The following is a 13,223-nucleotide window of genomic DNA, read 5'->3' as shown; positions in this document are numbered from 1 at the left end:
TATCAGAGTCAGAGTAAGTGAACAAGTTTGCTAGAACTCTAGGTACAAGGGCAGTTCAAGGCAGGACCTGACATGAATACAGGAAAAGGACTCTTCATGGAAAATGTCTTGGTCAATATGTTCTAGCTGGTATCCCAGGAGAAAGAAATGTTTTTAAGGCCTGTGAAATGAGGCCAGTTAAAGTACTTTTTAAGCTCTTGGAGAGGAAAGCACAGAAAGGTCTTCAAAGTCTCCTTTCCAAACTAGAATTCAAGCTAGAACAAGGCTGTTCTTTTCAAGAAGTAAACCAAGGTTGGGACAGTTTAACTAGAGGCCATTTCTCTCACAAATTGGTGAATTGAGTTGTGAGATCTCTTATGGACAAACATATTGTGACCCAAGATGGTCTTTGAGTGTTTCTTATTGAATGCCTTTCTTTATGCTCATTTCATGTTTAGCTTCTAAATGAGTCATTTCAGCATTAGGAGATAACCCACTTTTAGTGGGTTATCTTTTAGGGCACATAGGCCGTACAATATTAATTTATCTGCTCTTTCTTTCATTGTTTTGCTTCATGATCGAAAAAGGAAAATCTTTTAGTCTGAATAACTCCAGTATGATATTGAACCATTTATATAAGTGCTTTCAGGTACTGAGTTAAGCTTTATAAGAAAGTTAGCTTTGAACTTCTCTTGTATCACAAATGAATTTCACTTTTATGGTATATACTTAATTCTCTTTTAAACTAGCAAAAATCTAGAATGTGTTCAAGCTTTTTTTTTTTTTTTTGGCCTGGAAGAGACCAGTGTAGAAGTAATATTGCTGCCAAGTCACTTCAGTCGTGTCTGACTCTGTGCGATCCCATAGACGGCAGCCCACCAGGCTCCCCCATCCCTGGGATTCTCTAGGCAAGAATACTGGAGTGGGTTGCCATTTCCTTCTTCAATGCATGAAAGTGAAAAGCCAAAGTGAAGTCGCTCAGTCGTGTCCAACTCTTCGCGACCCGGTGGACTTCAGCCCTCCAGGCTCCTCCGTCCATGGGATTTTCCAGACAAGAGGACTGGAGTGGGCTGCCATTGCCTTCTCCAGAAGTAATGTTAATTAATTGCTAATTTGTAACACATAATGCGTGAGCACATGCTCAGTTGCTCATTCATGTCCAACTCTCTGTGACCTCCTGGACTGGACTGTAGCCTGCCAGGCTCTTCTGTTCATGGGATTTTCTAGACAAGAATATTGGAGTGAGTTGCCATCTCCATCTCCAGGGGATCTTCTTGACCCAGGGATAGAACCCATGTCTCCTGTGTCTCTTGCTTTGGCAGACAGATTATTTTTATCACTGTGCCACCTGGGAAGCCCAGAGAAGTAAGAGGATGTCAAAATGAAAAGCCCCCTGAGATGTTATCTTTAATTGTAAATTACCAATTAATACATTCTGTGAGAATGACACTGTCAAGATAAAGAACTCTCCAGTATCAGGAGCTCTCTGGAAGTTTAAAGGCAACAAGAAGAATGCGTCAAAAATGCTGTACCACTAGATTACTTTAAGAATTTAGGTGAGTTATTATACCACAGTCCCTTAATCTATCAAAAGATAATGAGGGTCACAGTTCATAGATATCATTTAAACATGCTGAACATGAATTACCAATTGAATTAAATGATTATATGTATAGTATCCTATCCATTAATTTAATTTTAATTCAAATTAATAATGTAGAACTATGGTTATCAAAATAGTTGGCAGCATATTCGCAATACAAAATACAGATATCTAAATAAAGTTGCCTTAGTTGAACACTGGAAAAAGCTGACAGAAACCCTACTTAATCTTCACCTGTTTCAAAATCACGGTCCTTGAGGCAACAGCTTAAATTTTTGGATGTTGTGTGGGCATGCCTGTTAAGTCACTTCAGCTGTGTCAGACTCTTTGCAATCCTATGGATGGTAATCCACCAAGTTCCTCTGTCCATGAGAAGTGTTGGGCATATTTTGTTTATTCATTTGTGTGTTTAAATTTCTTCTAAATATTTTATGTTACTAAGAATAACGGTGATAATGCCAGGTAACTGGAATTGGGGTAGTTTAGCATAATTATGAAGAAGGAAATGGCAACCCACTCCAGTGTTCTTGCCTGGAGAACCCCAGGGACGGGGGAGCCTGGTGGGCTGCTGTCCATGGGGTCGCACAGAGTCAGACACGACTGAAGTGACTTAGCAGCAGCAGCAGCAGCAGCATAATTTTACTCTTCAAGCAAAAGAAATGGCTCCTGGTGGCTCAGTAGTGAAGAATCCATCTGCAATGCAGGAGACACAGGTCCAATTCCTGGGTTGGGAAGATCTCCTGCAGAAGGAAATGTCTACCCATTCCAGTATTCTTGCCTGGAAAATCCCATAGACAGAGGAGCTTGATCGGGTACAGTCTATGGGGTTGCAAGGAATCAGACACAGCTGAAGTGACCAAACAACAGCAAAAGAAACGAATTTGATCACTGGGCTGCCCTGTTCCTCCTGGTATGAGGGGCAGGATGTCTCAGGATACAGGGATCATGCTAATAGTTGTAACTACAGCATTTTTAGCATGTGCTTATTTTTGGCATGCTGCTTACACTCCTTATCACATTTGAGTATACACATAAACGTTTTTTAAACAAATAAAAGAAACTTAAACTAGAAAGTCACAAGTTTGGTAGCATAAAGATCACATTAGTTAATAAGTAAGTACTTATTGAATTGTGGTTGTTTAGACACTAAGTTGTGTCTCACTCTTTGTGACCCCATTAACTGCATCACGCCAGGCTTCCTTGACCTTCACTATCTCCTGGAGTTTGCTCAAACTCATGTCTGCTGAGTTGATGATGCCTTCCAACCACCCATCTGCTGTCACCCTTTCCCTCCTCCCCTCAATCTTTCTCAGCATCAAAGTCTTTTATAATGAGTTGGTTCCTTGAATCAGGTGGCCAAAGTACTGGAGGTTCAGCTTCAGCATCAGTCCTTCCAGTTAATATTCAGGGTTTCTTTCCTTTAGGATTGACTGGTTTCTCAAGAGTCTTCTCCAGCACCACAGCTCAAAAGCATCAATTCTTCCATGCTCAGTCTTCTTCCTGGTCCAACACTCATATCTATACATGGCTACTGGGAAAATCATATGTTTGACTATACAGATCTTTGTTGACAAAGTTATGTCTTTGCTTTTTAATATGCTGTCTAGGTTTGTCGTAGGTTTTCTTCAAAGGAGCAAGCATCTTTCAATTTTGCGGCTACAATCACCTTCTGCAGTGATTTTGGAGCCTAAGAAAAGAAAATCTCTCATTGTTTCCACTTTTCCCCATCTATTTTCTATGAAATGCTGGAACAGGATGCCACAATCTTCATTTTTTGAATGTTGAGCTTTAAGTCAGCTTTTTCACTCTCCTCTTTAACACTCATTGAGAGGTTCTTTGTTTCCTCTTCATTTTTTTGCAATTAGAGTGGTAATATCTAAATAACTGAGGTGGTTGCTATTTCTCCCAGAAATCTTTATTCTAGCTTGTGAGTCTTCAAGCCCAGCATTTCCAATGAAATGATGCATATAAGTGAAATAAACAGGGTGACAATATATAGCCTTGATGTACTTCTTTTATGATTTTGAAATAGTCCACTGTTTCATGTCCAGTTCTAAGTGTTGTTTCTTATCCTGCATACATATTTATCAGGAGACAGGTAATATGATCTGGTATTTCCATCTATTTAAGACTTTTCTTAAATAGATTGCTGTGATCCAAACAGTAAAAGGATTTAGTGTAGTAAATGAAGCAGAGTAGATATTTTTCTGGAATTCTCTATTTTTCTATAATCCAATGGATGTTGGCAATTTGATCTCTGTTTCCTCTGCCTTTTCTACACCCAGTTTGTACATCTGAAAGTTCCTGGTTCACATACTGCTGAAGCCTAACTTGGAGGATTTTGAGCATATTCTTTCTAGCAGGTGAAACGAGCACAACTATACGGGTGCTGTTCAGTCGCTCAGATTGTCTCACTGTGACTCCATGGACTGCAGCATGCCTGGCTTCCCTGTCCTTCACCATCTTCTGGAGCTTGTTCAAACTCATGTCCATTGAGTTGTAAATGCCATCCAACCATTTCATCCTCTGTCATCCCCTTCTCCTTCTACACTCAATCTTTCCCAGCATCAGGGTCTTTTCCAATGAGTCTGAACTTCTCATCAGGTGGCCAAAGTATTGGAGTTTCAGCGTCAGCATCAGTCCTTCCAGTGAATATTCAGGACTGATTTCCTTTAGGATGGACGGGTTGGATCTCCTTGCAGTCCAAGGGACTCTCAAGAGTCTTCTCCAACACCACAGTTCAAAAGCATCTTTTATTCAGTGCTCAGCTTTCTTTATAGTCCAACTCTCGTATCCATACATGACTACTGGAAAAAACACAGCCTTGACTAGATGGACCTTTGTTGGCAAAGTAATGCCTCTGTTTTTCAATACGCTGTATAGGTTGGTCATAGCTTTTCTTCCAAGCGTCTTTTAATTTCATGGCTGCAGTCACCATCTGCAGTGATTTTCATTTCAGTTCAGTCGCTCAGTCGTGTCTGACTCTTTGCGATCCCATGAATCGCAGCATGCCAGGCCTCCCTGTCCATTACCAACTCCCGGAGTTCACTCAGATTCATGTCCATTGAGTCAGTGATGCCATCCAGCCATCTCATTCTCTGTCGTCCCCTTCTCCTCCTGCCCTGAATCCCTCCCAGCATCAGAGTCTTTTCCAATGAGTCAATTCTTCGCATCAGGTGGCCAAAGTATTGGAGTTTCAGCTTTAGCATCATTCCTTCCAAAGAAATCCCAGGGCTGATCTTCAGAATGGATTGCTTGGATCTCCTTGCAGTCCAAGGGACTCTCAAGAGTCTTCTCCAACACCACAGTTCAAAAGCATCAATTCTTCGGCACTCAGCCTTCTTCACAGTCCAACTCTCACATCCATACATGACCATAGGCAGTGATTTTGGAGCCCCTCAAAATAAAATCTGCCACTGTTTCTATTGTTTTCCCATCTATTTGCCATGAAGTGATGGGACCAGGTGCAATGATCTTAGTTTTCTGAATGTTGAGTTTTAACCCAACTTTTTCACTCTCCTCTTTCACTTTCATCAAGAGGCTCTTTAGGTTTTCACTTTCTCTCATAATGGTGGTGTCATCTGCATATCTGAGGTTATTGATATTACTCCAGGCGACCTGATTCCAGCTTGTGCTACTTCCAGCTCAACGTTTCTCATGATGTACCCTGCATTTAAGTTAAATAAGCAGGGTGACAATATACAGCCTTGATGTACTACTTTTCCTATTTGGAAGAAGTTGTTGTTCCATGTCCAGATTCAACTGTTGCTTCCTGACCTGCATACAGATTTCTCAAGAGGCAGGTCAGGTGGTCTGGTATTCCCATCTCTTTCAGAATTTTCCACAGTTGATTGTGATCCACACAGTCAAAGGCTTTGGCATAGTCAATAAAGCAGAAGTAGATGTTCTTCTGGAACTCTCCTGTTTTTTTTGATGATCCAATGGATGTTGGCAATTTGATCTCTGGTTCCTCTGCCTTTTCTAAAACCAGCTTGAACATCTGGAAGTTCGTGGTTCACATACTGTTGAAGCCTGGCTTGGAGAATTTTAAGCATTACTTTGCTAGCATGTGAGATGAGTGCAATTTTGCAGTAGTTTGAACATTTTTTGGCATTGCCTTTCTTTGGGACTGGAATCAAAATTGACCTTTACCAGTCCTGTGGTCACTGCTGAGTTTTCCAAATTTGCTGGCATATTGAGTGTAGCACTTTCACAGCATCAGCTTTTAGGATTTGAAATAGCTCAACTGGAATTCAATCAACTCCTCTAGCTTTATTCATGGCAATGCTTTCTAAAGCCCACTTGACTTCACATTCCAGGATGTCTGGCTTTAGGTGAGTGATCACACCATCATGATTATCTGAGTCGTGAAGATCTTTTCTGTGTAGTTCTGTGTATTCTTGCCACCTCTTCTGTTAGGTTCATACAATTTCTCTCCTTTTTGGTGCCCATCTTTGCATTAAATGTTCCCTTAATATCTCTAATTTTCTTAAAGAGATCTCTAGTCTTTCCCATTCTATTGTTTTCCTCTATTTCTTTGCACTGATCACTAAGGAAGGCTTTCTTATTTCTCCTTGCTATTCTTTGGAATGCTGCATTCAAATGGGTATATCTTTCCTTATCTCCTTTGCTTTTTGCTTCTCTTTTCACAGCTATTTGTAAGGCCTCCTCAGATACCATTTTGCCTTTTTGCATTTCTTTTCCTTAAGGATGGTCTTGATTCCTGTCTCCTGTACAACATCACAAACATCCACTCATAGTTTCAGGCACTCTGTCTATCAGATCTAATTCCTTGAATCTATTCATCACTTACACTGTAAGGGATTTGATTTAGATCATACTTGAATGGTTAGTGGTTTTCCCTACTTTCTTCAACTTAAGTCTGAATTTTGCAATAAGGAGTTCTCGATATGAGCCACAGTCAGCTCCCGGTCTTGTTTTTGCTGACTTATGGAGCTTCCCCATCTTTGGCTGCAAAGAATGTAGTTAGTCTGATTTCATTATCGACCATCTGGTGATGTCCATGTGTAGAGTCTTCTCTTGTGTTGTTGGAAGAGCGTGTTTGTTATGACCAGTGTGTTGTCTTGGCAGAACTCTATTAGCCTTTGCCCTGCTTCATTCTGTACTCCAAGGCCAAACTTGCCTGTTACTCCAGTTATTTCTTGACTTCCTATTTTTGCATTCCAGTCCCCTATAATGAAAAGGATATCTTTTTTGGGGTGATAATACTAGAAGGCCTTGTAGGTCTTCATAGAACCATTCAACTTCAGCTTCTTCAGCATTACTGGTAAGAACATAGACTTGGATTACTGTGATATTGAATGGTTTTCCTTGGAAATGAACAGAGTTCATTTTGTCCTTTTTGAGACTGCATCCAAGTACTGTATTTCAGACTCTTTTGTGGACCATGATGGGTACTCCATTTCTTCTAAGGGATTCCTGCCCACAGTAGTAGACATAATGCTCATCTGAGTTAAATTAAATCATTCCAGTCCATTTTAGTTTGCTGATTTCTAAAATATTGATGTTCACTCTTGCCATCTCCTGTTTGACCACTTCCAATTTGCCTTGATTCATGGATCTAATATTCCAGGTTTCTATGCAATATTGCTTTTTACAGTATCAGATTCTACTTCCATCACCAGTCACATCCACAACTGGGTGTTTTTGCTTTGGCTCCATCTCTTCATTCTTTCTGGAGTCATTTCTCCATTGATCTCCAGTAACATATTGGGCACCACTCACCTGGGGAGTTCATCTTTCAATGTCCTATATTTTTACCTTTTCATGATTTTCATGGGGTTCTCAAGGCAAGAATTCTGAAGTGGTTTGCCATTCCTTTCTCCGGTATACCACATTTTGCCAGAACTCTCCACCATGACCTGTCCGTCTTGGTTGGTCCTACATGGCATGGCTCATAGTTTCATTGAGTTAGACAAGGCTGTCATCCATGTGATCAGATTGGTTAGTTTTCTGTAATGTGGTTTTCAGTCTGTCTGCCCTCTGATGGAGAAGGTTTATGGAAGCTTCCTGATGGCAGAGACTGACTGAGGGGGAATCTGGGTCTTTTTCTGATGGGCAGAGCCATGATCAGTAAATCTTTAGTCCAATTTTCTGTTGATGGGTGGAGATGTGTTCCCTCCCTGTTATTTACCTGGGGCCAAACTATGGTGGAGGTGATGAAGATAATGCTGACCTCCTTCAAAAGGTCCCAGGCACGCACTGCTACACTCAGTGCCCCCAGCCCTGCAGCAGGCCACTGCTGACTTACACCTCCGCCAGAGACTGCTGGACATTCATGGGGAAGTCTGGGTCAATCTTTCGTGGGGTCACTGCTCCTTTCTCCTGGGTCCTCGTGCACACAAGGTTCTGTTTGCGCCCTCCAAAAGTCTGTTCCCCTAGTCCTGTGTAAGTTCTGGTGGCTCTATGGTGGGGGTAATGGAAACTTCCTCCAGGAAGGCTTATGCCACACCCAGGTCTGCTGTACCCAGAACCCTGCCCCTGTGCAGAACCGTGCTGGTCTGTACCTCCACAGGAGACACTCAAATACAGCTCTGTCTCAGTCTCTGTGGGGTCTCTGGGTCCTGGTGCAAACAAGGTTTGTTTGAGCCCTCTGAGCATTCTGGTGGGTATGGGGTTTGATTCTAAACACAATTTTGCCCCTCCTACTGTCTTTCTGGGGCTTCTCCTTTGGTCTTAGATGTGGGGGTATCTCCTCAAAGTTGCTCCAGAGCCGTGCAGCTGCTGCTCTAGGGCCTACTATCTTGCTGGGGCTGCTCCTTTAAGATTCATCTATTTTTTAGTTAGTTACTGCTAAGTCATACTTCCTATTTGGAGTGAAATAAATGGAGGGGCAGGTAGGGATGAAATTGATGGGATCTGTGCTAATCAGTCAGAGCACCAAGGCCTCCTGGTAGGTGTTAGTTCAGTGAGGTCATCTGATGGGTCACGAGCATCAGAGTGAAGGGTTCCTAGGGAGAGGGAAGACCTTGGAGTGACACAGCTGCTATAATAGAAGTGGTATGATAATTATTAGTGACGAACTCAAGGTTTATCACTGAGTTTTCTAGGAGAAAACTTTGAGGAGAAATTTTCTAGGATAAACTTTCTAGGAGAAGCTGACCCTTGCATCTAGATGGATCCTGAGGAGCCAAAAATTGCTATGTGCAGATGTCTGGACAGAAATTCCAGAAATTTTGTTTGATAGGTAAAGAACCTGCCTGCCAATGCCCGAGATGCAAGAGACTTGGGTTTGATCCCTGAGTCAGGAAGATCCCCTGGAGTAGGAAATGACAACTTGCTCCAGTATTCTTGCCAGAAATATTCCATGGACAGAGGAGCCTGATGGACTACAGTCCATGGGGTGGCAAAGAGTCAGACATGACTGAGTGACTAAATACACACACACACACACACACACACACACACACACAGGTCTATGAGGACATCCCTTGTGGTCCAGTGGTTAAGACACCATGCTTCCATTGCAGAGAGTTGCAGGTTCCATCCCTGGTTGGGGAACTAAGATCCCATATGCCATATGTTATGTATGGCCAGGGCGGTGGGGGTCGGGGGGAGAGAGAGAGGTCTACCAACTCGTGTCCAAAATACTTGTGCTTGATGTATGACTATAAGGTAATGAGACTGAAGCCAACAGGCTACATGGAATGTAATCTAATAACCTCTGTACCAAGACACAGCAGACAAAGACTAACCTTCCTCCCTTTCAGAGCATGATTGATGGTCATATGCAGGAATGAAGCATAGCCACTGTGAACCGGGCCTTGCAATCTGAGCTGGGGAGTAAGCCAGACATGGGAAGAATGCCAGTGCTTTGGATACTGTCATCAGAATCAGAAGAGAGAATCAAAGCAACAGTGATGGGAATCCTGAGACCTCCTCTCCCCTAGAAGGCCATTTGGAGGTTGATATTATCTCTTTGCTTTTGCCGAAGGTTCTGGGGAGAGGCAGTCTGTGGTTAAGTTGATGCTTTATAGAGCACCTTCACCACATGGTAACATCTGGTGGAAAGAGTCCTGTGAGTCAGACCCTTTTGATTTGAACTTGATAGATAAACAAACCAGTCAGTAACTGCTGGCTCTAGCACCTCAGCTCCAATCCTTCCTCCTGGGAAAGCAATCCTGGCCAGGTAAGGGGCAGGACATGAGATAGGATACTCTGAGAGGAAGGAGGAAATGGAGAAAAGCCACTGTAATATACCAGTCTGTACACACGATAGCACCCATGTCCACCAATAGACATGCTTGTCTCCTAAATTCTCAAGACATTTGGTTTAAAGTGAAGTGCCACCAAGGAACACTCTCTAAATAGCCGTGAGTTTGGTAAACCACTAAGACAAGTAGATAAAGGTCCATGCTAAGTCGTTTCAGTCATGTCTGACTCTTTGTGACCCCAAGGATTATAGCAAACCAGGTTCCTCCGTCCATGGGATTCTCTAGGCAATAATACTGGAGTGTGTTTCCATACCCTCCTCTAGGCAATCTTCCTGACCCAGGGATCGAACCGGCATCTCTTACATCTCCTGCATTGGCAGGTGGGTTCTTTGCCACTAGTGCCACCTGGGAAACCTCAGATAGAGGTTCACAAGTCCTTAATTCTTACAGTAATTTTTGGCAGTTCTGGATTTATCATTTTGATTTAATCTAAGTGAGTATGATTTTAAAAGTCCATGTTATTTGCTAACTTTTGATTTTGTTGTGACAAGCTGCTTGCCTGACAAGTGTGCCAGGTCACCCTGGCAGTATCAGCAGCTCAGAATGCTTCCTTGCCACCATGGGTCATCTTACGTTGTAGGAGAAATGATAAGCTGTAATGATGGTCACCCCCGTGAGCACTGCTCAGCTTCACTCTTTCTGCTCTAAAGGCTTAGATTTTTGTGCTAGAAACTGCAGTCTTTGCCTTCAAAGAGAAGGCAGTCTGATTGGAAATGCAATGCAGACTCAAAGAGATAAACTTTATCACCACAAGCTAGAATTTAAAGCCGTTTTCACTGTGAAAGACCCAAAGAAGAATACAGTAACTGTAAGAATTAATTCTGAAAAAGATCGTTAACAAAGGAGAAGAAAGGAGCTTAGGAATAGGAGGGGTAAAAGGTAATATGTAGGACAAGGACCCATATTCAGGATGCCTGGTTTTGCTGTTTCTAGTCCTCTGAGTAAATTATAATACATAACATCAAATTTAATAATACTTAAACTTTTTGAGTCTTCCTTTCCTGTCTTTAAAAATTGTGAGGTGAACGAGGAAATTAAAAAGAGATAACACATGGGATTTTGTAAACTGTAAACTTCTAAATAGGTTTAGTTTATTATTAATTAACATAAGACCTAGCTTATGGAGTATTTGTATGACTTAAAGGCAAATGTGCTGTACAAACTACACAGCCATATAGGAGCCCTGAATCAAAACCACAATAGAAACTGACTTATGAAATATTTCAACTCACTCTTAGCCTTAGCATCTCTTCTCCTTCCGTTCTCATTGTCTAAGTCTACAAGACTATCACTTCTTGATTGAACGACTGCATTTCAAATAAACGCATCTTTGTTCCCCTGACTATGTGGATACTGCAATATTTGGACTTGGCTCTAGCTTTGTCTTCCATTAGAAAGCAAATGATTTGGGTCAATTGTTTATGTAACAGAACTGAGTATTTATCTCTTTGAAGTTCTATCCCTTACAGATCACTCCACAATAATGTTTTTTTAACCTTAACAATGCACGTGCTTAGCAGAATACAGAATACAACTGAGGGCAAGATTTACTTCATACAAATAAGTGATGTGAATACAACTGATGCTCTGACCTTCAGTTCTGTCTTCTACAGTAACACAGTTCACTTTTAGAAAAGAATAAGCTGTTTTCAATGTGATGTGTGTGAGCCTGGGTCTATGTGGTTATATCGTTTGAGTGTTTTCTTCAATTTTCTTTTTAACACAAATAAATGGAAGTTAAATTCTGCTGGTTCCTTGGAACAAAAGAAAATTTTCTCTAACTTCATAACTGAATTAATTTAATGAAGTCATTATGTAAGCATCATGAGTCTTTTCATTTTAATTGCCTGTATTGAAAATTTACCTAAAGTGCTCAAATGATTCATAATCAGTTGGTTATGCACTATAGTCCAATACTAATTGTCACTATTAATCAGACTGGCCCGATTATTAGACCATTTTCCAATTCTGACTTTCTTCCAGAGCCAGACTGAGGTTCATAGTGGCTATAGAAGGATCAAGGTGACTTGCAACTCTCACTCCACTGTCATTAAGAGTTTTTTTAAGCCACTTAAAAAAATCGCATAAATATTAATTCATTTTTTTCTGAATTATAGAACCATGTAATTGGCTATGTCAGTTGCTACTAACAAATACTAGTTTAAGGGCACAATGGCCAACCTCTCAGTGTCCTTATTTGAAAAGATGACAGCCCCAGAACTGTAAATCTAATAACAGAACAGAAATGCATCCCAGACTTCCTAGAAGCCACTGTTTTCTGTTCTATGCCTGAAGGTTATTAACTTACATGATTAAAGACACATGGCTATCGGCATGCCTGGAAGCATTCCAAGGGTTAAATCAGTGGAAGCAATTAGGCTTCATTTTCAGTCTCATCACACTGTGAAAGTCATTAGTTTACAAACACATCTGTTTGACAAGCAATCACTCAGACCTGATGCTGAGGAGTCCTGAAACTGCCTCCTGTCACATTTTGCCAGTGGTACGGTGGTACTACGTGATGGCCCAGGACTCTCTTCCTGCTAAAGACCGCTCTCTGGGGAGCACTGCCCTCTTGACCTCCAGCATAGGCAACCGCATCATTACTCTCTCCTCACCAGCCATCCTTGAACCTTCACCACTGCCAAACTCGGTGTGGCTCCTTTACCTCTGAATATGTGACCCCCATGCTTTGAACTGCTTCCAATTTGTTTCAAGTGTAATCCAAGGTACTAACTAGACTCTTGAAATGCAGTGCAACTCACATTTACTTGCTTTGGAGCTTTGTACTTTTTCCTAAAAATATACTTCCAAGTCATCTAAATTAGCTTCTTGTAGTCCAGACGTACTCTCATAGTCCCCCTTTTGGGGGGCATATCTTTCTACCTCTACTTCTTACTTCATTAGATAACAACAACTAATCAAAAACTCACTATTTTCATGAGTGGTAACTGCTGGAAGTCTTGGGTTTGAGCCCCAGATAATGGGGACAGCACATTTGGGTTCAGAGAAATTACTGATAGTCACTTAGTATGTATGTTATGTGGTAAGAGGACCCTCACCAACCACCTGAGAGTCCCACGATTTAGGCTTCATGAGGAAACCTGGTAACAATCATACAATAACCAGAAATCACATACTCTGCTTCATAGCCAAATAAAGTCTCTACATATATTTGTTATGCTTTCTTTGTACTCTGGGGCTCAATAGAAACTATTCTGAGATGCCTACCACAATCATGAAATTTTGTTGTCAATCTTCTTCAAGAAGTACGAAGCCTCTGAAACCCAATTTTTAAGATTTTATTTCATCAGGGTACCCTCCTTGCCAAAGGCCAGAGAAGTCTAAGCCTATATTTCTCTATTAATCTCTTTGAAGGTAGTTCTTCACTAGAAATAAGAACTGTA

At 41.4% G+C, this 13,223-nt stretch overlaps 1 protein-coding gene across 1 annotated transcript in view; it reads right to left on the bottom strand.

Annotated features, from left to right (window-relative positions):
* Positions 1–13,223, bottom strand: part of LOC102170378 (serine/threonine-protein kinase TNNI3K) — a 339,117-nt gene that overhangs the window by 124,091 nt on the left and 201,803 nt on the right. The window lies entirely within an intron of this gene.

This window comes from Capra hircus, chromosome 3 (genome assembly GCF_001704415.2).
Source record: "Capra hircus breed San Clemente chromosome 3, ASM170441v1, whole genome shotgun sequence".
NCBI lineage: Eukaryota > Metazoa > Chordata > Mammalia > Artiodactyla > Bovidae > Capra > Capra hircus.
Note: the sequence above shows the minus strand (reverse complement) of the source record. Positions and strands in the feature narration are given on the sequence as shown.